This window comes from Nomascus leucogenys, chromosome 22a (assembly GCF_006542625.1).
Source record: "Nomascus leucogenys isolate Asia chromosome 22a, Asia_NLE_v1, whole genome shotgun sequence".
In the NCBI taxonomy this organism is placed as follows: domain Eukaryota; kingdom Metazoa; phylum Chordata; class Mammalia; order Primates; family Hylobatidae; genus Nomascus; species Nomascus leucogenys.
Genome location: NC_044402.1, coordinates 47,366,154 through 47,392,873, shown reverse-complemented (window position 1 = coordinate 47,392,873; position 26,720 = coordinate 47,366,154).

The window sequence follows — 26,720 nt, the reverse complement described above, 5'->3', positions numbered from 1 at the left end:
AATAACTAATCTCCTGAATTATTTTTCAGGTAAATCAGGCATTTATTCTTGGTTTAGATCCATTGCTGGTGAAGTAGTGTGAATTTTGGAGGGTATCGAAGAGTCTTTTTTTGTCATATCACCAGAGTTGGTTTTCTGTCTCCTTCTCATTTGGGTAGACTCTGTCAGAGAGAAAAGATCTGTGGCTAAAGGCTGTTGTTCAGATTCTTTTGTCCCATAGCATGTACCTTTGCTGTAGCACTCGCCCTCTTTTCCTATGGATGTGGCTTCCTCTGAGCTGAGCTGCAGTGATTGTTGTCTCTCTTCTGGGTCTATCCACCAAGTAAGTCTACCTGGCTCCAGGCTGGTGTACTGGGGGTTGTCTGCACAGAGTCCTATGATGTGAACTGTCTATCAGTCTCTCAGCCATGGATATCACCACCTGTTCTGGTGGAGGTGGCAGGGGGGTGAAATGAACTCTATGAGGGTTCTTAGCTTTGCTGGTTTAATGCTTTACTTTTGTGCTTGTTGGCCTCCTGCTGGGAGGTGGCTCTTTCCAGAGAGCATCAGCTGTGGTAGTATGGAGAGGAACTGACAGTGGACAGGGCTGTAGAACTCCCAAGATGATATGCCCTTTGTCTTCAGCTATCAGGGTAGGTAGGGAAGGACCATCAGGTGGGGCAGTACAAGGTGTGTCTGATCTCAGAATCTCCTTGAGTGGGTCTTGCTGAAGCTGCTGTGGGGGATGGAGGTGGGATTCCCAGGTCAGTAGTGGTATGTACCTAGGAGGATTATGGCTGCCTCTGCTGAGCCATGCAGGTTGTCAAGGAAGTGGGGGAAAGCTGGCAGTCACAGGCCTCACCCAGCTCCTATGCAAACTGAAGGGTCCGTCTTACTCCCACCATTTTCTCCCTAACAGTGCGGAGTCTGTTTTCAGGCAGTGGGCAAGCTGGACTTAAGAGCTTGCCCCAGGCTACCCATCTCCAAGCTGCAAAAGAAAAGGGCTTGGTTCTTCCCCAGCCTTGTGGAGTCTGCACAGTCAATTCATGCCCTCCCCCGAGTTCTAGCCAGGAGGCTTCTCACCCCTTTCAAACTGTTAGAGTTCAGCTGAAGATTTCCTTCTCCCTGTGGTGTTTTCCCCCACCCTCCTCTGGCCACCCTCCTGATGGATCCCTGTGGTGCCAGGCAAGAATGGCCTGCTTGGGGATCCAGTGAGTTCCCAGGGCCTTTCTGCTGCTTTTCATACCCCTGCATTTTGCTCGGCTGTCTAAATTGACTCAGCTCCTGGTAAGGTCGGAAACTTCTCCCGCAAACAGGTCTTCAGTTTCTCCAGTGGGAGCATGTATTCGGAACAGGAGGGTCCCCCTTTCCCACTTCCGCAGTTAGTGGGCCACTTACAGTATTTGGGGTATTTCCTGAGTCCTGCAGGAGCAGTCCACTTCCCTCAGACGGTCTGTGGGTCCTCTCAGGATTGCTGGTTTGTTATCGCAGTCAATCTGGTGTCAAAATTCACAACGCGAGCCTCCGCACACTGCTCTGTCCATCTGAGTCAGAGCTGCAATCTAGTCCTGCCTCCCGTCTGCCATGGTGATTCCCTCGCCGGTGGTGATATTTATGTTAGCAATATCATCCACGCTTTGTTAATTGTTGAAGCTAGCTTTTTGGGCCCCAGTATATTATTCTCTCTTCTTTTTCATGTGTTTTGATAGTTTTTAGCTAAAATAAAAATGTAAAAGATGTAATTCAAAAGGGAATTAATAATTAGAAAAGATCAGCATAGAGAAGAAATGATTCTCAGTGAAGTTTGAAAAACCTATGAAGGAATATATTCTGGAAATTATTGGAAAGTTGTCATGGACCAAACATTCTGAAAGATCATGTTAGAGTTTTAAGGTGCCAGAAAAATATCTGGGACAAAAGGAAAGAAACTGTAAGAAAGTATATTTCGGTTTAATATAATGTGTATTTATTTTTTAGTCACATATTGAGCACCTCTTATGCACTGGGACATTTTACTCTGGGTAGAGCAGTGTCAGGTGTACTTATGAATCAGGTAACAGAAAATGTATTCCTAAAGAAGTTAGAGCTTGACCGAATTCCTGAAAAATATATACCTATTCATAATACTAATAAATGTGGGTCATATCTAATTAGCAATGATGATATTTAAAACATTTAAGCAAGAGAGGAAGGGATGGGATCAGATTCACATTTTAGTTATCTTTAGATATTGCAGAGAAAGTGTTTGGAGAGCTGTGGGACTATAAAACAACCAACATTTAAAAATACTATTTCAATTGTCAGTGTAAAATACAATGCATCCTTAAACTGCAGCAGGAGAAGATAGAATAAAGGGTACGAATACAAAACATGTTGAAGGGCAAGAATCAAAAGGACTGTTACTGAATGAATTAAAATGTAAAGTGATTTATGCTTTTGTTTTGGATGATTGCATAGATGTTATCATTTACTAAGACAGTAACCAAAGAAGAAACAGATTTTTTAAAAGGAAAAATGGGTTAGTTTGGGATGTACTCCTTTTTGAGAAATCTCTGATAGTACCTGAGCAAAAAAAAAATGAAACAAAACTTTGGAAGGAAATTTCCTATAGCCACAATTTATAGAACTTAGTGAGAGTGAGTCAACTTTCATTCATGTTTGAGTGTTTGAGTACCGACATGGGCCCTAGATGCATTCCTATACAGGTTTCATTACTTAAACCGAGGAAGTACATTTGCCAGTCTTGGTCAGGAGAAGACTCCCAAAAGTTTGGCCTAGCTTTAGTCTGGAATTGTCCCCACATAAAATTTGCTTCTAGTGGTTAAGTTTAGCAAGCACAGTCACAAGAGGGACTGCTGTGACCCCTCTTTCACCTATCCTTTGAGGTTTTAAATATTTTAGTAAGGTTGAAGTCTTTTTTATTTTCTTAAATTGGAGCAAATGGTTACCTTGCACGAACATCTGCACCTGAGATGTGCGGTCTGGCCCCTGTCAATGTTGCATTTGTCCAAAGATCAAAGAAATGAGGTTGGGCCCTAAAGCTACAGGCAGAAGGATAGTGGCAGTGCTCTGATTGCCTGTGACACTTGCAGGCTTGGACTACTACAGATCTTGATGTTAACAATTCATGATTGCCACCCCCCACGTAAGTAGTTATGAATTCAGAGACCTTATGGGAGAATAAAACAAAGTATTGCACTAGCAGTGAATGCTAAAAGAAAATACGACACTTTGTGTTTTCTTCAACTATTCCTCTGAAAGTGAATTTAATAATACATTTGGGGCACACAAATGTCTTCCCCCATTCAGGGGAATATTGAACACACGTTGAGAGTTTAATGCACCTGAAATCCACAGGCAAGGTTGTCTACAAAAGATATGTGTCAGAAAGGGCAAAAGGGTTAGAAAGGAAGCACCTACATGAATCAGGAAACCATCCTAAACTACACAGATTTTTCTCAAATATGAAATGCTTATTTTTTTCTCAAATTCACCCATGCTGCCAAAATTATCTCTGAATTTCTATTAAGAATTTTGTATGTTCTAGTTATAAATTTCTAGTAGCTGTGAAATGGCAACATATGTAATGCATGATATATTGAAAAATATGTTTTAATAGTATTACTGAAAGAATATTACTATACTTTCAAGTCATAAAATGTATTATAAAATGTAAACTGCAGAGACTTATGCTCTAATTCAAAAAGTTGTATTACAAAGAGTTCCGCTAAAAAGTTAATATTTTATCTCCACAATACTATAGTTAATATCCTTTAAACTTGACGAGTTATTTCTAACGCATATCTATCTGCCCTCCTGAGTTATGGTAAAAGTAGAAAAGAAAAAAGAGGATAGTAGGAGAGTAGAGGATGGAAAACAGGGGGTTTAATTCTGGGGTGTTTTTCTACCCTAAAGAATTGAGACCACAGGAAAATTGGACAGAATTCACTAAGTTATTTTTGCATTTGCTTAAAATTTTACTTAGTAGAGAAAGGGGACATAAAATAGAAAAGAAAAGTGTTCTCTTTCAATCAGACTTCAGCTTTGGAAGCAGAAACACAAGCAGAATTTTTTTTACTGTTACTGTTGTTGGGTGAAATATGTCAAAATTAAAACTTTGACAAAAGTTACATTAGTGAATGGGAAACCAAGTGGGCATTGCAATGCTTAAGCAGTGCCAAAATATTTTCTGAGATTTTAGATATTGCTTAGGCTTGCTTACAGGGTCACAATGCACTGAGCAGTAACCGAGAAAATGGTTTAGCAAGCTTGAGACAATTCCATTTTGTCAAAGGAGCATGTTTGAACTTCCATATCCATGAGTTTTGCATCTTTAGATTCAACCAGTTGCTGATCAAATTATTTGGGGAAAAAATTGCATCTGTCCTGAACATGAATAGATACTTTTTCCTTTTCATAAACAATACAAAATAGCACCTATTTACATAGCATTTACAAAATACAATGTATTACAAGCAATCTAGAGGTGATTTAAAGTAAAAGGGAGGATATGCAGAGTTTATATGCAAACACTATGCCATTTTATATCAGGAATCTAGGTCACCTGATCATTGATTTTGTTATCTATGGAGGGTCCTGAGACCAATCCCTTATGGGTAGAGTCATAGTGACAGATGACAGTATTAACATAGTTTTAATTCAACAAACTATCAGATTATATAAAATAACTGTAATAATAACAGATGCCTCTTAATGCTGTTTATGGGCAAGGTTATGCTGAATTTTTCAAATGTTTAAAGAAAATGAAGTTACAATCTCTCTTGGAATTAGTACCTGGTACTTAAACAAAATCAACCCAAACTCTCTGTTGAGAGGGCCATATATGTTGTTTTTCATGAGAGTAATAATTGATGCTGATGTTTTACTTAAGGATTAAGTTGGAAGACAGGGTGGTACACTTCAGTGGCTATAGAGCACATTTTTTTAAAAGCCTCTAACACAACTTTGTGTTTGTGTTTGTAAAGCAAAACCCGTGTGTTATCTACTAGCAGGTCCTACAGAAGGCCAAATAGTAACAAATATGTGAAAGCCATAGTTTCTGACTTGGTCAACAGATACAGCTCTAAGTCAAGTCCAGTTGTCTGTCATTACTCAAAATATTGCTCAGTTAAATAAAATATCTGTTTTTTCTAGGCTACCTTTCAGTCTCCTTCACAACTTTCCTCCACCAACTTATTAATATTGCAGTTCCATGGGATCCTGCTCTTTTCTTTCTTTTCTTATGTCATGTTCTTTCCCAGAGAGAAGTCTTTTGTGCTTGTCATTTTATTAGTCACGTAAGCCTAATTCTAAGAAATATATTTTTATTCGAAACTATTTTTGAAACTCATATTAAATGCCTACTGTAATCTTCACATGGATGCATTTCAAACTCATATGTCAAGGAGAATGTAGCTATTTCCCTCCATTCCACATGAAATAGATTCTTCCAATCTTGAGTTAGAACTACTATCATCCGCCCAGTTTATCCAAATCTGAAACCTGAGTGTCAGTCTAGATTTCACTTGTTCTGTCATACCTAAGAAATATCAATCTCCCCAGCCATCTTATTTGCTACATCTTATTTACTCTACTATAAATAGTATAGCTGTTTATTTTGTAAAACGTATGTAATTTCCATTTGTTTGGTTTTAGGTTTGTTTCTGTCACTTGTTTTTATCTATGAAGACTTCCTGACTCTGTTCAAATTATTTGATGTATTTTTCCTTGTTCTATTAACTTGGCAGGCATGCTTATATCAAAACTATTATGGCATTTTAATTATCATTTTAATTGGTTTACATTTCACTCTACTGTGTGAGTCTATGAGTTTCTTTAAGAAAACAACTAGATTGTAATCATCTTTGTAGTCTCAGAACTCAGCACAATTTCTTGACCAAAAGAGGGCATTCAGGCTGGGCATGGTGACTCACACTTGTAATCTCAGTGACTTGGGAAGCTGAGACAGAAAAATGGCCTGAGGCCAGGAGTTTCAGACTAGCCTGGGCAACATAGAGAGACCCTGTCTCTAAAAGATTAAAAAAAAAAAAAATTTAGCTGCGCATGGTGGTTGCAAGCCTGTAGTCCTAACTACTGGAGAGGCTGAGGCTGGGGAGGATTGCTTGAGCCCAGAAATTTGAGGTTACAGTTAGCTATGATAATACCACTGCACTCTACCTTGGGTGACAAAGCAAGATCCTGTCTCAGGGGAAAAAAAAAAAGAAAAAGCAAGCAAGAAAGAAAGAAAGAAAAGAGAAAGGAAGGAAAGGAGAGGAGAGGAAGCCCTTCAAGACATACTTGGTAAATAAAAATGAGTGAATTAATAGACCCTATTTGTTTATTCATTTACAGCCTTTTTTAAATCATATTTCAAAATATTTGACTTCAATGAATAAAGCGACACAAGGTCTTTGTTAGGGACTAATTGTTTATATCCCCCTAAGTTTTTTATGGTTTTAAAATGCTTATAAAACCATAAATGCTAACGTGGCTCTATTTGGAGATGGGGCCTCTAAGGGAGTAATTAAAGTTAATCGAAACCCCAAGGAGGCAAAGCCCTGATCTTGAGAGGATTCAAATCCACACAAAAAAACACCAGAGAGCTCACTCTCCCCATGCGCCCCCCCACCTGCCGCTTGCACCTTGAAAAAGTGTGAAAGCATAGCAAGAAGGCTACCATTTGTGAGCCAAGAAGAGAACTCTCACTAGAAGCCTCATCAGTAGAAACTTGATCTTGGACCTCTAGCTTCCAAAACTGTGACAAAATTTCATTTCGTTAAGACACTTTAGTCTGTCCTACTTGGTTGTGGCAGCCCAAGCTGCCTAATACAGTCTTCTATCAGAATTTTTTTCTATCAGGAAATGCCATACAAAATACATTTGTGGTAGTGCTGTGATTATCTACCGCACAGCCATTCCCAAATAATTTTTTTTCCATGTATGTCTCCCACGATACAGATTAAAAGTGTCAGCTTTTCCAATCTCTTTCTTAACTAAGAACATGGCCTAGACGTGGCCAGTGAACCACAAAGGAAATCTTCTGGAGCTGAAGGGCAAAGATCTTTACCTGCAGTTTCCAAGCCCATTTTTTTCCTGCTTTGTTACATTGCCCTGTGAACATGTGCTTAGAGAGACATTGCATCAAACAGAATAAGATTAAACAAAAGAATCAGAAAACATTGGGTCCCTGCTGGCATTCTCTAGTTACTGAACAAACCTTTGGATTACCTGCCTTCTAATATCCTGAGTCATAATAGTGCTTATGGTTTAATCAATTTTCAGTTGGGTTTTCTATTACTAGCCAAAAAAGCATCCCAAGTGACTCAAATGTTAGATGAATTACTAAAGGTAGCTACTTCTTTATATATCATCTGATTGTGTCTAGTCTTGTATTTGGTAGTTTCAAAACAAGTTGGAATTTAAATTTAATCTTTTAAACTTGTTGGTGAATTAGAACCCATTTATCTTCAAATGCTGGACATTTTTTCATCTAATTTTTTTTTCAGGAGGATGGTCTTTGTGTGAGACTTTTTATATTACTTTGTCTGAAAATTCAGCATGCCAGTGGAAACTAATCAACTTGTCACCGGCTACATGGAAAGATAAATAAAAAATCTGAATACCATGTCTGTATGTGGTTGGTCTCTATTGTGCTGATTTTTTTATCTTTAACTTTTAAGTTCATGGGTACATGTGCAGGATGTGCAGATTTGCTACATAGGTAAACATGTGCCTTGGTGGTTTGCTACACAGATCACCCCATCACCTAGGCATTAAGCCCAGCATTCATTAGCTATTCTTCTTGATCCTCTCCATCCCCCCACCTCCCCAACTGACCCCAGTGTGTGTCGTTCCCCCCATGTGCCCATGTGTTCTCATCATTCAACTCCCAAGTATAAGTGAGAACATGCAGTGTTTGGTTTTCTGTTCCTGCATTAGCTTGCTGAGGATAAGGGCTTCCAGCTCCACCCATGTCCCTGCAAAGGACATGATCTCATTCCTTTTTATGGCTGCATAGTATTCCATGGTGTTATATGTACCAAATTTTCTTTATCCAGTCTAACATTGATGGGCATTTAGGTTGATTCCATTTCTTTGCTATTGTGAATAGTGCTGCAATGAACATAAGCGTGCATATATCTTTATAACAGAGTTATTTATATTCCTTTTGGTTATATACCCAGTAATGGAATTGCTAGGTCAAATGGTATTTCTGCCTCTAGATCTTTGAGGAATCACCATACTGTTTTCCGTGGTAGTTGAGTTTCTCAATTCCTATTGGTCCTCCAGTTCTTTACCTGGGAGGGAAAAAAATAACAATTGTTTATCAGAATCACAAAAACTTCTGGAGGATAGAGGGTAAATTCTGCTTTTGCTTCACAGACCTGACTCAGTACCAATGTATGCATCTGTTGACAGATTAATAAGAGAGAAACCATAAAAGAAGAAAGAAAAAAAAGATTTATTTAAAAATTCCCAACACTGTTGAAAATTGCTGATCTGGTTCTTTCCATCTCTAGTTAATTGAGAAGTCACAGAAAAGCTAGGAAGACATTGAGATTTTTCTTTTATATTATTCAGTCCTCATGTAATTTTATTAATTATATTTAGACTGAAGAGTAACATGCATTAGAATGATGGTATAGAACACACATCTGGTTAGTTATATATCCAGCTAGCTACATATACACATGTAAACATAAATGAATAGATAGATCATCTGTATGTTTTGAGCGTATTTAACATAATATCTATGTTAAGTGCATTAGTTTATGTAACCCTCAAAATTGTTATATGCAGTATCGTAATTGCCACCTTACAAATTAAGAAACTGAAATTTGAATATGTATAGTCTCCTAAAATCATAAAGCCAGCAAACGGTGGAGTCAGGGTTTGATCCCATTCAGCCTGACTTGGCCTACCCACTTAATCATTGCATTGTAGATACCAAATAATCGGAGAATGTTTAGTTTCTGATATTACTCTCTAGCCCCTTCTCACTAAGGAGTTGTTAATCAACCTTTAACCAGTGGATAAGAGATTAGTCTTGGTTTTGCCGTATTTGAAAGTAATTATTTAATGTAAACTTAAAAATGAGTTTCAAAGATTTATACAAGTTTTGAGAAGTGAAGAAGCCAGATAGTAGTTCTAATCTTTAGTTTCTAGATTATTTCTTCTTTTTTTTTTGTAATACATTGCTTTCATATTCATTTTAGATTTTAACTATCCAGAATGGAGGTTTTGTTCACTCTAATTTGGAACATGTAAATGAAGTTATTCATTCTGCATGTACTACAATTAAATTATAAATAGATTCTCACATATATAAATAAATGTGATATTTATGTGATAGGATAAAAATTTAAATAAGGTATCTACCAGTTGTAGGCTATTTATTAGATGGCCTTCTGGGGAAGCTTTTAGCATTTTTTTTTTATTGTTATACTTTAAGTTTTAGGGTACATGTGCACAATGTGCAGGTTTGTTACATATGTATCCATGTGCCATGTTTGTGTACTGCACCCATTAACTCATCAGTCATTTAGCATTAGGTATATCTCCTAATGCTGTCCCTCCCCCCTCCCCCCACCCCACAACAGTCCCCAGTGTGTGATGTTCCCCTTCCTGTGTCCATGTGTTCTCATTGTTCAATTCCCACCTATGAGTGAGAACATGCGGTGTTTGGTTTTTTATCCTTGCGATAGTTTACTGAGAATGATGGTTTCCAGTTTCATCCATGTCCCTACAAAGGACATGAACTCATCATTGTTTATGGCTGCATAGTAGTCCATGGTGTATATGTGCCACATTTTCTTAATCCAGTCTATCCTTGTTGGACATTTGGGTTGGTTCCAAGTCTTTGCTATTGTGAATAGTGCCGCAATAAACATTAGTGTGCATGTGTCTTTATAGCAGCATGATTTATAGTCCTTTGGGTATATAGCCAGTAATGGGAAGGCTGGGTCAAATGGTATTTCTAGTTCTAGATCCCTGAGGAATCTCCACACTGACTTCCACAATGGTTGAACTAGTTTACAGTCCCACCAACAGTGTAAAAGTGTTCCTATTTCTCCACATCCTCTCCAGCCCCTGTTGTTTCCTGACTTTTTAATGATGGCCATTCTAACTGGTGTGAGATGGTATCTCATTGTGGTTTTGATTAGCATTTATATGTCTGCGTAGGAGCTAATGTCAATAGAAGAAATAATGATTCTCCCATTATTTAAATGGAGTTTATATCTAAGAGCTATTTTAAGCTGTATTTAAAATTTCAAAAATTAGCTCACATATGCAAAACTTCATTGAATATTTATTGATTTTTGCCTGATCAGCATCTGTTTCTTTCTATTCACTCTTCATAGCACACTGCTTTCCCCTACACATGTTCTTGCTGGTATTATAAATCAAGATGTCAACCCCCACCATCAACACCTAGTCATGGTGGCAAGCAATGACACAAACTAGACAAAGCACATTGAGATATTTGAATTTTAAGGAAAGCTACCCAATAATAAAAAACTTGGAATTATATCATCTTAATGTCTATAAAGCAAAGAGACTGCCAGTTAGTACCCTCTAAATAAATCATATGAGCTTTCCTGGTACGTATCTTTCTTAAATGTATTTCTTTAATTTTATCTTTGATTATGAAAGTTTAAGTTACCCATAGTAAATTTACCTAGAGGAAGTATTCAAAATTACTGATATGAAAACTCAGAATGAAATTCAAACAACAGATCCTCAGTGAAATTTGGGGTATTTATAATGGTTTATGGCATTGAAATGCAAGAAATGACTTTTGAGATTCCCATTAGCATTCCAGAACTGAAAATTAACTGCCCCAAGGTAATCAGCAGTGAAATAACTAATTAAGTATTTCCCTGTGGTCACCTGGAACCATGCGTCCAACAAAAGCACAGCGTTGGGTTACTAACTGCTGTCAGAAAAGCTTAGAGAGGTTGAATAATTCTGAAAGCATGGGTAAGGAGAGTTTTTTCTGAAGGTATTAGATATTTTAAAAGCAAAGCAAACGAATGACAAGCTCGAATCTTAAAATTCTTGCCTCAAGGCATGGACTGAAACTCAGGGTCTTTCTGTGACTGTGTTGAAAGAACCTCTTCTGTCTTATAGCTTTAGGGCTAAGATCACTGAAAAAAACAACTTCAGAGATTAATTCTGTACTTTGCTGAATTAAAAGTCAGTCAAATTTACAACCTTTTTAGTTCTTTTATGTAAAGTTCAGGCACAACTCTAGAACTAATATAGCCCCAACAATTGGAACCATTAGAGTGCAATATATGGGAAAATAAGATCAGCTGGAGAACTCTGATCCCTCAAATCCTTGTGATATATCCCCTTATGGAAAGAATCCATCTTCTCTTGCAAGATAAATCAAATAATCTTCGTATGGAGAATCTTGTAGCCAAAATCATGAATATATACAGATATTGAAATACAGAATTCAAATAGTGAAGCTAATAGTTAGTCCTGGAAGGGTTTATGGGAATTTGTTAATTTCTATACTTAAAGCCCGGAAATTATTTGTAAGATTGGATTTTGAGAATGCTTAGTCAAAGAGGAGGCTGGGGATTATGATTTTGGATCAGACTGGATTTATCCAAGTAGCTACCCTCAGAAGAGTTCTTGCATTCAGTGAGCTAGCTCAAGAAGCCAGCTGCTGTTCTGGTTTAGATAAAGCAAATCTGGATCCAATTTGCTAACTGACATTGGAAGACCAAAAAATCTCTCTTCATGTTTAGAGGAGGTACTGTCACAAACTTTGAGATGCTGGAAGACTGGATGGAATCTTTTATGTGCATCCATTTACTCACTGTGGTTTTCATTTTGGACACAATAGATTGAAAGATAACCAGATCACATGGAAGGTTAAGATCTGCATACGTTGTGACAATGAGCCAGTAGGCTACTAGAAATAAAATATAATTATTGGGGTCTCTTGAAGAAAAAGAAAACTATACATACTTTACATCCAGAAATATATACTTTGAATCTTTTGTTAGCCCTCTGCAAAGAAACCTGTATCAATATCCATAATGACCTTATACTGGATAATGAGAAATACCTGAAACTTTCAGAGAACATTGGGTACATAAAGGCACAGAATACCACTGTGGCCTGCAGGTAAAAGTGGTACTGCCTAATGGGGTTCAGCAGATAGAGAATGCCTGATTCTGAACCCAAACTGATCTGTGTTTCGTCTTGTTCTGTTTTTCTCATTTTCCTGAGAGTAATAATCTGAATACAAATTATCAGGAAATGGCAGAATCCTCCATTGACAATATAGTAAGAATTATTGTTGAAGGAAGAATGGTCAGGAGGAAGTCACTGGAGACACCTCTTCCTACAAAAGCAACAATGCATTCTTGGGTTATTTGAAGATATCAGAGCCACCAGAAAAGACCTAAAAAGTACATCAGGGTGAATACCTCCAAATCATCTGTATACAAATCTTTCATTTGTCTTGAAAAATTTCTAATGAGTCTTAGAAAAATTATTGGATTCTTGAAATTTAATAAAGAATGCTCCAACTATATCCATTATCGCTAATGCTGTTGCCCTACTGGGATAAACTAAGACAGCTCCTTGTTATTGGTATTGGCTATTTAATAGGTTAATTTTTCCCAGTAAAACCAACAGTATCCTTTTACTCTATGTATTAGTTTTCTATTGCTACTTTAATAAATTACCACAAATGTGGTGGTTTAAAACAAAAAAAAGTATTAAAGTCCCAGATCTCAAGTCTAAAATGGATAAGCAAGGCTACATTCTTTCTGGAGAAAATCCTTTCCTTTGTCTTTTCCACATTCTAAAGGCTGTCTGAATTCCTTAGCTAGTGGCAACGAAGCATTCCAGCCCCTTCTTCCCTCATCACATCTTCTGTCTGACTCTGAAATTCCTGGTATCCTCTTATAAGCACCCTAGTGATGACCTTGTGTGCACTGGGTTAATATAGGGTAATCTCTCCATCTCAAAATCCTGAACTTAATCATCTCTGCAAAGACCTTTTTCTATGTAAAAAATGTTTTTCCAGGTTATAGGGATTACAGTGTGGACATATTTTGGAGCTGCTTGCCTCTCACACTCCTGTATCCTTGCTCTGTATCACGATTTCATTCCTAGTGTGGCCTTACTATTACAGTGACCATCATATAACAATGAGAATACTATGATGTTAATCCTAGAGGAGTATTTTATGTTACATATGTAACAAGCAAGAGTATTATAGGGTGGGAGATAACCTAGCAAAACAGAAGATCTTACAAGTATTTTATTTCAGGAAAATTTCTGGAGTTTGAATGTTCGGTAGGCTGATCAAGATATGACCTCTGTAGTAAGTGAAATGCTGTAATCCCAGCGCTTTGGGAGGCCCAGGTGGGCAGATCATGAGGTCAAGAGATCGAGACCATCCTGGCCAACATGGTGAAACCCCATCTCCACTAAAAATACAAAAATTAGGTGGGCATGATGGCACATGCCTGTAGTCCCAGCTACTCAGGAGGCTGAGGCAGGAGAATCCCTTGAACCCAGGAGGGAGGTTGCAGTGAGCAGAGATCACGCCACTGCACTCCAGCCTGGCAACAGAGACTCCATCTCAAATTAAAAAGCCTAATATTTGGAAAGCTACTTAGGGTTTTGAATACAACAAGATGTCCTGCTAGAACCCATTTATCTGGTGCAATAAAAAACTGAAAATTGTGTGTGTCACACAGTTAGACAAAGCAATATCAGGTTACATTGCTGATGGTTTTTCAACTAGTCTGAAGACACGACAGAGGCAGTGATTCTCAAAGTGTCTATGGCCGACTGGAGATAGTCTTTGAGAAGCATTGCCCTCACAGTTGGACAGTAGGATCCCACGCTGAGAAAGAAAAGCCATCCTTTTGGTAGTTAACCTCAGAGAAATATCTCTTGATGTGCTACTAGACTCTCATAAAAGTTTAACAAATGATGGTGTGATACCAGACACTGTTATCAACACCTTTTGGTTTGGGTACTGTTATGGAGGATATGCTGTATTTTCTAAACCATTTATCTGTGTGGTGCTGTTTCTCTTAAAGCCAGATTATATAAGACCAGGAGCCAAGCAATGGATATGGGAATGTGGGAATGGTGACTGTAAAGTACATTCCTTGTTCTTCTCTAAAGTAAATCCCATCTTTGCCACTCTAGAGTCGGCTTCCAAAAGAGCAAACAAACGTGGTTACATTACATTGGAAGTTGATAATGCTATGTGGCCATTTTAGGCATTTCATGGCACCAGATCCATAGACAAAAAATAATTTGAATTGCTGGTAAATAGGTTTTCTGTTAGACAAAGAAAGTAGAGAAAAATGTAAGATTGGGGGTATGCTATTTTAAACTAATATAGCAGTTGTAAATTTCAAAAGATTGCAAATTATAAAGTGTTATTTAGGCAGGATTATTTCAAGCTTTTTCAAATAGTTTTAGGCAAAGTATTTCAAACAGCTAAGTTATTAGGCATGAGGAAGGGGAAAGTAAGGGCAAGAACACTGTAAATACAAGTTATAGATTTGTACAATTGTGGAAGTATTATGGTGTTTCCTTATCAGGTTCTACTAAAATTAGTATATATTTCCTCTTCTTTATACTGCTAATAAAGGAAACACTGATTGTAGATACATGTGGCTATAAGATATCTATAAAGAACCCCCTCCCCACCCACTTCCCAACAGACCCCAGTATGTGATGTTCCTCTCCCTCTGTCCATGTGTTCTCATTCTTCAGCTCCTACTTATAAGTGAGAGTATGTGGTGTTTGGTTTTCTGTTCCTGCGTTAGTTTGCTGAGGACAATGGCTTCCAGCTCCACCCATGTCCCTGCAAAGGACACGATCTCGTTCCTTTTTATGTCTGCATGGTATTCCATGGTGATTATGTACACAGTTTCTTTATCCAGTCTGTCATTGATGGGCATTTGGGTTGATTCCATGTCTTGGCTATTGTGAATAGTGCTGCGATGAACATTCACGTGCATGTATGCTTGTTAATAGAATGATGTATATTCCTTTGGCTATATACCAGTAAAGGGATTGCTGGGTCAAATGGTATTTCTGGTCCTAGATCTTTGAGGAATTGCCATACAATCCTCCACATAATACCTAGGTGATGTGCGGACAGATGCAGCAAACCACCATGGCACATGTTGACCTACGTAACAAATCTGTACATCCTGCACATCTACCCCGGAACTTAAAATAAAAATATTATTTTTTTAAAAAAGAACAAGAAGAATTCACATCATTCACAGATCATGAAGCTTCTGCAGAAACTTGGAGTTTGGGTTGACAGACTTTTGGGGAGGGAAGGAGGAGATATATATATATATATATATATATGTTATATATATGAAATATATATTTGTCATATATGACATATGCTAGTACAATAGTATATAGTAATATGAAATATATAAACATATGTATATATAAAATGGAAAGGATGCTAAGTAAGTTAAATTGTTAAAATAAAACAAAATGATTTTGTGTTTATGTTGAGAAGCCAAGGAATGCAGTGGGTGAATAAGTGTTGTTTTTCCAAGCATATTTTTATTTCCAACCTTTTTTGGTAATAATGCCTTTTGGAAAACTACGCTGCCCAGTCTCATGTGGGCTGCCCCTGTTTCTACCTGGTCAAATTGTAAGTCTATGACCCAAGCTAATTCAGTTGGGCACTTTCTCCCATGAAAGTTAAACTTTACAAGAAAGACACAACAATATAACTTATTTGAAACTGGGATATTCTAATGAAAACATATTGAAGAAAATGTACATTACTTCCTTCTACACAAATTTTCAGCCTGCCCTTTCTTAGATCTTATGATTCTCTTTAGTTTTTTTTTTTAGCTACCCAGTTGCCTTCAAATTTATTTTATAAATAAGTTAATCAGGAATATTTTTATGTTCTTTATCAAAAAAGCTCTAGCTTATATTTGTATTATATCTCCAAAACTATAAAATAATTTATGCATAAAATTATAAATCATCTCAATTTAAATACGTTTTTTACACTTGAATAAAAAGTTTCTAAATGAATTGAACTTCATTTTCAGTCATTCTCTCTTCCTTCCTTACTCATTAAACATAATATGGAACCAAGTATTTTTAATACCCCATGTAGTTTCTCCTGCTTTTCTTGTCTTCCTGGCAGATGGCTATTCATCATTCAAGACAAAACTGCTTTCTCTGCTTTTGAAGAAGTATTAATTCTTCCCTTGATTTTATTCTTATAGTAGAATATGTATAGCAGATTTTATTGGTATTACATGTTTGTGCACTTGTCTTTCTCACCAGACTCAGTTCTATAAGGGGTTTACAACCACATTTTCATCTCTAGTTTCTAACATATGCTTCACACAGAGTAAATAGTCAATGAATGATTATGTAACTGAATATTGAGAACTGGCTAATTTCTCATCAAAGTAGGGAAGCCAGAATTATTTCAAAAATATTTAATTGTAAAGAGGTTGATACAAATTGCAAAGAAAAGAATACCCAGAAGAAATAGGCTGATTTAACCTCTTTACCGATGTTATCCATCTCATAGAAACAAAGAAAAATAAGGGAAGAAGAGAAATTTGCTTATGTAATTTATTCATAGCAGATGAGAAAAAAAGCCAAAGATATTACATTCTATCAGCAATTGCAAGATTTCAAAGCAAGTTGGCATATTTTAATCATTTTTTTTTCTTGTTTACTACCTGAGGGGTAACATTTATCCAGGGACAAGAAAGCAACATAGAAACAAAATTTTCTTTGTTGCTCTTTGGTTTGCTTTTTGCAAAATACCAAAATTTTTCAACTAGTAAAGTCTATGTACACAGAGGTCAATCAACCCAGGAGAATTGAAGAAAGATATAAACATTCACGTCACTGACCTTGTGACAAGGCCAAGAAGCTTACATTAGAGCAGTGCTCTCCACGTGGAGCCAGTGCATTCTAGAGACTATGAGAATGTCCACTGAAATGAGGATAGAATATACAATATCAATTTCTCTCTCTATATATGTATTTTTAAAAGTTAAAGTTCGTGTATAATTAATAGAAGACTTGACACTGAAAGGCCCCGTAGTTATTATGTCAGATGATCCTGTGTCAAATATGTCACTGATGAGAGGAATTCTGATTAAAGAAGCAAGATCTACAACTCAGTTTCAGAGGCTCATACTAATAAGTTTTTTAGTGTTATTGGGATATCACAACTTATAAATCTTAAAGGGATTTGTAGACTATCTTATCTAGTTTTAACTACATTTACCCTCCAAATAACGGCTTTCTTTTTCTTTTCTTCCCCACCCCCTCGCTTTTTTTTTTTTTTTTTTTTTTTTTTTGAGACGGAGTCTCGCTCTGTCGCCCAGGCTGGAGTGCAATGGCTCGATCTTGCCTCACTGCAACCTCTGCCTCCCAGGTTAAAGCAATTCTCCTGCCTCAGCCACTCAAGTAGCTGAGATTACAGGCACCTGCCACCACCCCTGGCTAATTGTTTGTATTTAGTAGAGATGGGGTTTCATCATGTTAGTCAGGCTGGTCTCAAACTCCTGACCTCAGGTGATACACGCTCCTCTGCCTCCCAAAGTGCTGGGGTTATAGGTGTGCACGACCATTCCTAGCCAGAATAATGGTTTTAAATGATTCCTTTAAAGACATACAGATTGAAAAATAAAATATAAAAGCAAGTAAATAAAAATACAAAAGCATAATTGAAAGTTTTCCTCCTACTCTCTGCTATGTTATTAGTAATGTTATTAAGTATAGGTTTGTTGATTAATGATCTATTCATGTGTGAGCAAAGGTTGGGTAAAAATCAGGAAAAATTTGTAGAGTAGTACACACACATTTTGAGAGAGAGAGAGAGAGAGAGGCACTAAGTGGAAGGGACTCAGTTGACTAACTCCTTAGAGAAAATGTAGAGAAACCAGCTACATACAGAAAAATATAGCCCATGGATGGGTAAAGGATGAAGTATCATAAGAGAGCACATGGAAAATAGACAATGTAGTCTTGATCAGCAAAAACATCTGAATCAAGAGCAGGACCAAAGCAATTATCTTTGTTTAGTGGAGCAAAGACTTTGGAATAAGAATTGTGTTGCAAAATGATTGTTGCTCCCTTTAAGGTATACCAAAAAGCCAAAAATGGAGAAAAGTTGAAAACAATGATATCCAAGATTTGGCCTGGGATGTTTTCTTATTTATTCCTAGCTAGTGTACATTTAACAGCAGCTTAGTGAGATGAAGTTAGTGGACCATGATCAGAATCAAACTAATGCATTATCCTTGTTCATATTTTAAGATTGCTTTATTGAATAAATATACATGTATAAACAATAAATAATATGATTGGATCAATTTCAGATACTATATTAAATTTTGAGATCCAATTAAAAGAGCCCTAGAGTAATCATTTCCTTTGTATATAGAAGAATGACTGCAACTCCACTAGCTGTAGGAAATGACATTTTATGTGGTACCCAAGGAAAGAGCCCATCTTTTCTCATCTCTTATTTTGAGCAGAAATTTTAGTAGTAAGTAAAATTAAATAATTATATTATTTAGTTGTTTCTAGAATAAGGATATGTTTTTAGAAGTATTAAACTCATATGGAATAAGCCTGGTGGAATTTATATTTTTTCATTTAAATGACATTGCTTTTCATATTTTAATATATCTAAAATTGGCCTACATCTTACTATGTGATTACATATTATAGTTTCCCTTGGTCTGGTTATGGACATGATGTACTTATTCCTTATATGTGCACAAACTCGGTTATTGTTCCTGGTTATCTGAGCAGAAAAATGGAACTCTTCCATGTTTCAGTCAAACACACACACACACGCCCACACATACAATTCAGAAACCTATAGGAGCTTTGTTTGTTGTCTGATTATCTTCTGTTGACATTTCTCAGTGAGAAGAAAGAAACAGCACCAACATATCAAAAAAAAAAAAAAAGCCTGCCATGGAAACACAAACACAATAATAAGCATTGTTTTAAGAATGCTGCATTACCAACTATCTTTATGTCCTAGAGGACAATAATGTGCAGCAATTATAGAAATTTCTTACTTCAAGTCAAAATGTTTCAGAAAACCTGAACTGGGAAGAAATTTTAGGAATCACCTGACTACTTAATTTTTCTTACATTTCCTTTTTATATATGTTCGAGAGTGGTATACAACAAATACATTTGCCAAAATATGTACAAAAACAGACACTTTTCAAAGAAAAACATACAAGCAGCCAACAAATATACACAAAAAATGCTCAAGATCACTAATTGTGAGAGAAATGCAACTCAATGAGCTACCATCTCACAACAGTCAGAATGACTTTTGTTAAAAAGTCAAAGAATAGCATGTTGCTGGGGATGTGGAAAAAAGGAAACACTTATAGACTGTTGATGGGAATATAAATTAGCTCAGCCACTGTGGAGAGTAGTTTGGAGATTTCTCAAAGAACTAAGATTTGAACTAGTATTTAATCCAGCAATCACATTACTCGGTATATAACTAAAGAAAAATTGTTCTACCAAAAGAAACATGCACCCATATGTTCATTACAGCACTATTCACAATAGCAAAGACAGGGAATCAACCTAGTTGCCCATCAGTGGTGGATTGGATAAAGAAAATGTGATATGTATACACTGCAGAATACTATGCAGCCACAACAAAGAACAAAATCATGTCCTTTGCAGCAACATGGATGCAGCTGGAAACCATTATCCTAATCAAACTAAAGTGCAAACAGAAAACCAAATTTTGCGTGTACTTATTAGTGGGAGCTAGGCTGAGCATGGTGGCTCATACCTGTAATCCTTGCACTTTGGGAGGCCTAAGCAGGCGGATCTCTTGAGCTCAGGAGTTCAAGACCAGCCTGGGCAACATGGTGAAACCCTGTCTCTAAAAAAATTATAAAAAATTAGCAAGGCGTGGTGGCACCTGCCTGTAGTTCCAGCTACTCAGGAGGCTGAGGTGGGAGGATCGCTTCAGCCTGGGAGGTCAAGGCTGCAGTGAGCTACGATTGCATCACTGTACTCCAGTATGGGCAACAGAGCAAGACCCTGTCTCAAAAAAAAAAAAAAAAAAAGTAGGAGCTAAACATTGAGTGCTCATGGATATAAAGTTGGGAGCAGTAGACACTGGACAGGGAAGGGAGAAAGGGGGCCATGCATTGAAAAACTATCTGTTAGTTATGGTGCTTACTCCCTGGGTGACAGGTTTAATTATACTCCAAAACTTAGCATCACACAATAGTACCTTTGTAACTAACCTGCAAGCACGTATACCCTGGTATCTAAAATAAACATTGAAAATAAAATGAAAGATGCAAAAATAAAAGCTTTTTAAATAATAATAAAGTAACATTTTCAATTGATTAGAAAGTGCTGAGTTAGTAAAATTGGTAGTGGTGACTTAAAATTGATGGTATTTTAATTGAGAAGATATACAAAATTTCTACTTCTTCCCATCAGATATGATGTGAAGATATCTCTTGGGAATACATCAGCACTTTTCTATTACTGTAATACCTTGTTGACATCTAGAAAATCTTTCTTGAATTCTTATTCACATTGTATTACTAAACAAGCTTTTATATTTCCATCTTCTTAGATGCTGGACTCCTGGACTGATTCCTTCATATTCCTTCTTTCTATTGTAGCTTCCTCTCTGTGTTTTTATGGCAGGAGCTTTGAAAAATAAATGTGAAGGTGTTGTAGAAACATGACTGGGCAAATACATCAGAAAGGTGGAATTGCAATGGAAAGAATACTTGTACACATTTAGGTTATAAATTATAAATATAAGCTCTTAAAAAAATAAATTCCTTAGAAAATATACCTTGACTACTTTTTAAAGTGAAAGCAGAGAACTGCTAAAAATTTATATGAAAAGCATCCAGCAACATCAGCAATGATTTCTATGTATCATAATATCCTGCAACATACATTTTATTAGAGGTTTATATTTTAAATTTTATCTAATCTCCCTTGAGTCTATAAAAGCCCATACCATCTAACATTAAGAATGCACCAAGATTGATTGTATCTTATCAAAATTTCCATTTCAATATGCCTCATGCTAATATAATTATAAAGTTGGAAAGAAAGCATGTTCAATGTACCCAAAACCATTTTACAACATCAATAGCAATAGAACTATGTGCAGAATATTTCATGCTTCTATTCTCTCTTAAGAGTAACACCTTTAGTAACTTTCATATGTCATTTAGTTAACAAGACAAACAAAGTTGAGGATTTCAAGCCCAATAACAGAAGTGAACAATTTTGATTGACTGGTACATTACAACTCTTATTACATACTATAGACCTAGGATATTATAATAATTAGCTTGTCAAGTCAATTGTTATTCTTCATTAAAAGTGAATATAAGGGAGCAATTAATCTTACAACTTTAGCTTAATTAGGACATTCTGTTTTTGTAGTTGGTTACAGTTCAGTGTCTCAATCTAAAGAATGTATCATTTTCTAATAGAAGGTTTCATCTTCATTATTTTGATTATGAATTCAAACTGCAAATGTAAGCTTATGTAATAACTTGGTAAAAGTTCTGAGTTATTTATAATTTGCCTTTTGAAATTCATTATAGATATGAGATCTTTTCTAACTCTTCACCTTAGCGTTATGAGACTGTGGACTCAGAATGTCACACTCCTTAAAAGTGATTCTACCCTATGTGAATCATGTTTCTGAAAATGCTGACTCCCACAAAAATAGACAAGGCTCAAGGACTTTTCTACAATCCCAAGAAACATTAAAAATAAATAAAATCAGAGTTGAGTTTTTCTTACATAGTAAAGGTTAGATGAGTGACAATAAAATATTGCTTATTGGTAATCAGTTTCCAGCTTACATTGTGGATTGACTGTCTGCTTATAGTGTCTGAAAACTTGCAGGTGAAACATGTGGCACAGATCACAGAAATGATATTGGTTCTGCTCTCTGCCTTCTAATGAAATAAAGACAAAAACTAATAATATTTAAAAATCAGTTCCTGCCTTTATTCAATGACAATCCCCTCAGTTGGAAAATTAAAGAAAGAAAAAAGCCTGTGTGTCCAGTAGAAACTAGAAGAAAACATTGAACCATAGATGAATGAGCCCTGAAACGTGGGCCATTTTGTCAATTCCTCCACCCTTACTCAACCTTGACTTACAAAATTCTATAGAGAAAACGTTATGTTCTCCTTTGAGAATATATAAAAACTTCCATCATCAACAAAATGTTCCTCATAATACCCTGCAGATATTACTGCTGCTGTTTTTGTGAGCCAACATGGTGAAACAGGAAAGAGCATTTACGTAGATTAAACAGATCTATGTTTGAGTCATGTCCCCCCCACTTCTCCCTCAGTTGGTTGACCATGGGCAAAACACATATACTATCAGCTTCATTTACCAAGTGCTTTAGCTCACTTGAACAGCCATAACCAAATACTAGAGAATGCGTGACTTAAATAAGAGAAATTTATTTTCTCACACTTAGGGAGGTGAGAAGCTCAAAATCAAAGTATCAGGAGGTTTGGTTTCGTCTGAAGCCTCTCTCCTTGGCTTCCTGATAGCTGCCTGCTTGCTGTGTCTTCACATGTTTTTTTCTCCATTAGTGTGTATACTGCAGTCTCTATGTGTTCAAATGTCCTCTTTTTATATGGTCAAGAGTAGTACTGGGTGGTCGGTTGCAGGCGGGCAGAAAAACCTAAACAGCTAAAACAAAAACTAAGTAAAGAAACTACAAGACTAGAAAATCCAAAATAAGACAGAGAAGATGGCCAAACCCCTGGTCACAGTGACATGTCTCTGCCTCTTCCAGGCAAAATCAAGTAACTGGGGGTCTCTAAAATCTCCTCCTTTTCTGGAATACCTAGTGATTATTCCACTCCGTAATTAAAGAAATATCCAAAAAATAGGAATACTGAATGGTCACAGGAGAAGTGGGAAAATATCAAACAGCCATTTCACATAGCAAGAAAGGAGCTGTTAAAATTAGCTATAAAAACAAGGATAAGCCTGGGCTGATAAGACCCTAACCAACAGGATCTGGGCTAAGCTGGTTTAAAACCATCTAGGTCCAACATAGTGTTGGATTGGACTCATTCCCTACCCCAGACCTAATTATATGCTCATTTTCATACTAAATCACACAACAACCAGTGCCATGACAGATCTAAGCATGTCCATATTTAATATAAAAATGGGTGGCACCTCAATTTTAAGACATCTCTACCTTTTTTCCTAGAAAACCTCATGATTATTCCACCTCCTAATTAGAAGAGCCCATAAAACTAGAAAACCAAACTCTATTTGCAACTCACTCTCCTGAGTATGCCCACGCTCCTGCTCTTGAGTGTGTACTTTGGCTTTGCAATAAAAGTTTCTTGCCGTTTGCTTTATTCTGACTTGTCCCTGAATTCTTTCTTGCAATGGTGTTAAGAACTTGGAACAGCAGCTGGTGCAGGAGTCTCATCAGTATCTAGAGACCCACCTAAGCCCTCAGGCAATAATATTAAATTAGTGCCCACTCTACTTGCCTCATTTTAATTTAGTCGCCCCTTTAAGGGCCCTATCTCCAAACACAGTCGTATTTATCAGATTTAGGAATCATTTGGAGGAGTCATTAGGGTTTTCTAAAATTACATCATCACAAGCCCTCCTTTCTGTAAACTCAAGGTGGTATATAAGCTTCTGTTACTCATTGAAAAGTTGGATCTTCCTTCTGAAGGCTCACGTGTATACATATTACCTAAATTTGTATGCCTTTTCTTCTGTCAATCAACCTGCCTTATGTCAGTAAATTTTCAGTAAACTCTTAGGGTGCCAAGAGCCTATGACCTCCACAGGACTCATCAGAAAAAAACTGGGAGCATTTAGGCCATCAGAAGATGAAAATAATTCTAAATATTTTGTTGTTAGGCAAGAGGAAGACATACTAGTCCTTCAGAGAAGTTCATTAAGGGATGAAGAGCAAAAGCACCAGAGGGGAGGAGATAATAGTTGACTGAACATCACGGGAACACCAAAAACAGAATGTTAGACAGGTAGCTTGCCAGGAATGCAACTGTCCCTTGATATCCTCAGGGAATTGGTTCCTGGACCTCTTGTGGACCAAAATCCGCTGATACTGAAGTCCCTGATATAAAATAGAGTAGTATTTACATACAACCTACACACATCCTCTTATATGCTTTAAATAATCGCTAAATTACTTATGCATCTAGCATAAGTAAAATCTCTAGAATACCTAATGCAATGTTGTAAATACTACATAAATAGTTGTTACACTATATATTTTAAAAAGTTGTTTATTGAATATTTTTGATCCAGGGTTGGTTAAATCTGCAGATATAGAACATGTAGATATAAGGGACCAAATGTATTTATCCACAGGAATTGGAACAATCTGGGATTCAGAAACAGAACTCCAGGAACTTCAACAGCCTAGTTCAGAAGAAATTGCCAAGATAAGATCACAAGCATAAGGAACGAATGGTTGAAATGGGTTAAATAAATTCATCAGTGAGTAAATAAATCAGCCACCCACCTCTGTGCTAACCTTGTAGATGCATTGATTTCTTGACTGTCAGTATAATTTCAAGAGTGGAGTTTAATTTTTACTTTTAGAGATTTCAGCTTTGTGAACACAGGGCCCATGACTACCGTGCTCACTGTTTATATTTACAGAACCAAACAAAATGCCTGACACATGATGGGCAGTAAATAACTGTTCATTGATTAGTTGACAGGCTATTCATTCAATCTGTGGTTGAAAGATAATGCTAGGAATTAAACCAAAACTGTAACTAAAGTCAACACACTAGACCAAGAAAATAAGATAAATAAAAATAACATAATTATAAGTGTATGAGAAATAAAAATGAAAACAACTACATGATTAAGAAGACATTTATGGAGCCAACAAACATGAAAAAAAGAAGCTCATCATTACTGGTCATTAGAGAAATGAAAATCAAAACCACAATGAGATACCATCTCACGCCAGTTAGAATGGTGATCATTAAGAAATCAGGAAACAACAGATGCTGGAGAGGATGTGGAGAAATAGGAACACTTTTTTTTTTTTTTTTTTGAGATGTCACCCGGGCTGGAGTGCAGTGGCGCTATCTCTGCTCACTGAAAGCTCCGCCTTCCTGGTTCACGCCATTCTCCTGCCTCAACCTCTCGTGAGTAGCTGGGGCTATAGGCACCTGCCACAACACATGGCTAATTTTTTTTTTTTTTTGGTATTTTTTTAGTAGAGATGGGGTTTCACAGGGACACTTTTTGCACTGTTGGTGGGAGTATAAATTAGTTCAACCACTGTGGAAGACAACGTAGTGATTCCTCAAGGATCTAGAACCAGAAATACCATTTGACCCAGCAATCCCATTATTGGGTATATACTCAAAGGATTATAAATCATTCTACTTAAGGCACATGCACATGTATGTTTATTGTAGCACAATTTACAATAGCAAAGTCTTGGAACCAACCTAAATGCTCATCAATGATAGACTGGATAAAGAAAATGTGGCATATATACACCATGGAATACTATGCAGCCATAAAAAAGAATGAGTTCATGTTCTTTGCAAGGATGTAGATGAAGCCAGAAGCCATCATTCTCAGCAAACTAACACAGGAACATGCAGTGTTCTCACTCACAAGTGGGAGTTGAACAATGAGAACACATGGACACAGGGAGGGAAACATCACACAATTGGGGCCTGTTGGGGTGTAGGGGGCAAGGGCAGGGAGAGCGTTAGGACAAATACCTAATGCATGTGGGGCTTAAAACCTGCATGACAGGTTGATAGGTGGAGCAAACCACATGGTACATGTACACCCATGCAACAAACCTGCATGTTCTGCACATGTATACCAGAACTTAAAAAAAAAAAAAAAAAAGAATGCTGCATCCCAAGTTGTCAATGTCATCATCGTTCATACGGATGTTTTCTGGCTTTCACAGTATTGCTCATGGTGAATATTTTTGATATCTTAGTTTTTTTATCCTTCCTTTATCAAGCATATGCATGCAGATATCCCTATTATCATGAATTTTTGTCAACATTTCTAACAGTTTTTGGAAATGATGTCTATGTTTTAGGACATCTTATAAATCTGAGTTGTGCAACCCTAAGGGAGAAGTTGGAAAACTTACTCTTTTGGCTTTTTTATAGCTAATAGAGTGTAGGCATGGAAATTATGTTCTGCCAATCAAGTGCACCTATCTGAGACTTTCCTTTGGGAAAGGAGGAACAAAAGTGGGGGAGGATGAAGGTGGAGGTATGCAGCCTACAGGCACAACACAGTGAGGGTCATGGGTGGGGACAAGCACCAATGATGCCTGTTGCATGTCTGAGTCTTTGCTGGTGCATTTCTATGATATAGTTGGGAGACTTGGCTGCATAGCCTCTAAGCCTGAATCTCTAGCAGTCATAAATATGCTTTCAGCTACATGAATTAGCTACAATGGTTTCTATTGTTGGCAACTGTTATGACTGAGACAGTGTCTCTCAAAGGTATATCCATTAACTTTATCACAGATTCAGCTAAAACCCATAAGTTAATAACCACCAAATATTTTTTTCTCTATTAAAAAAAGACATTTGAGTTTCAGACTATGTTTTCACTTGTTTATTGGACATCTCCACTAGGATATATACCACAAATACTCAAATTAAATA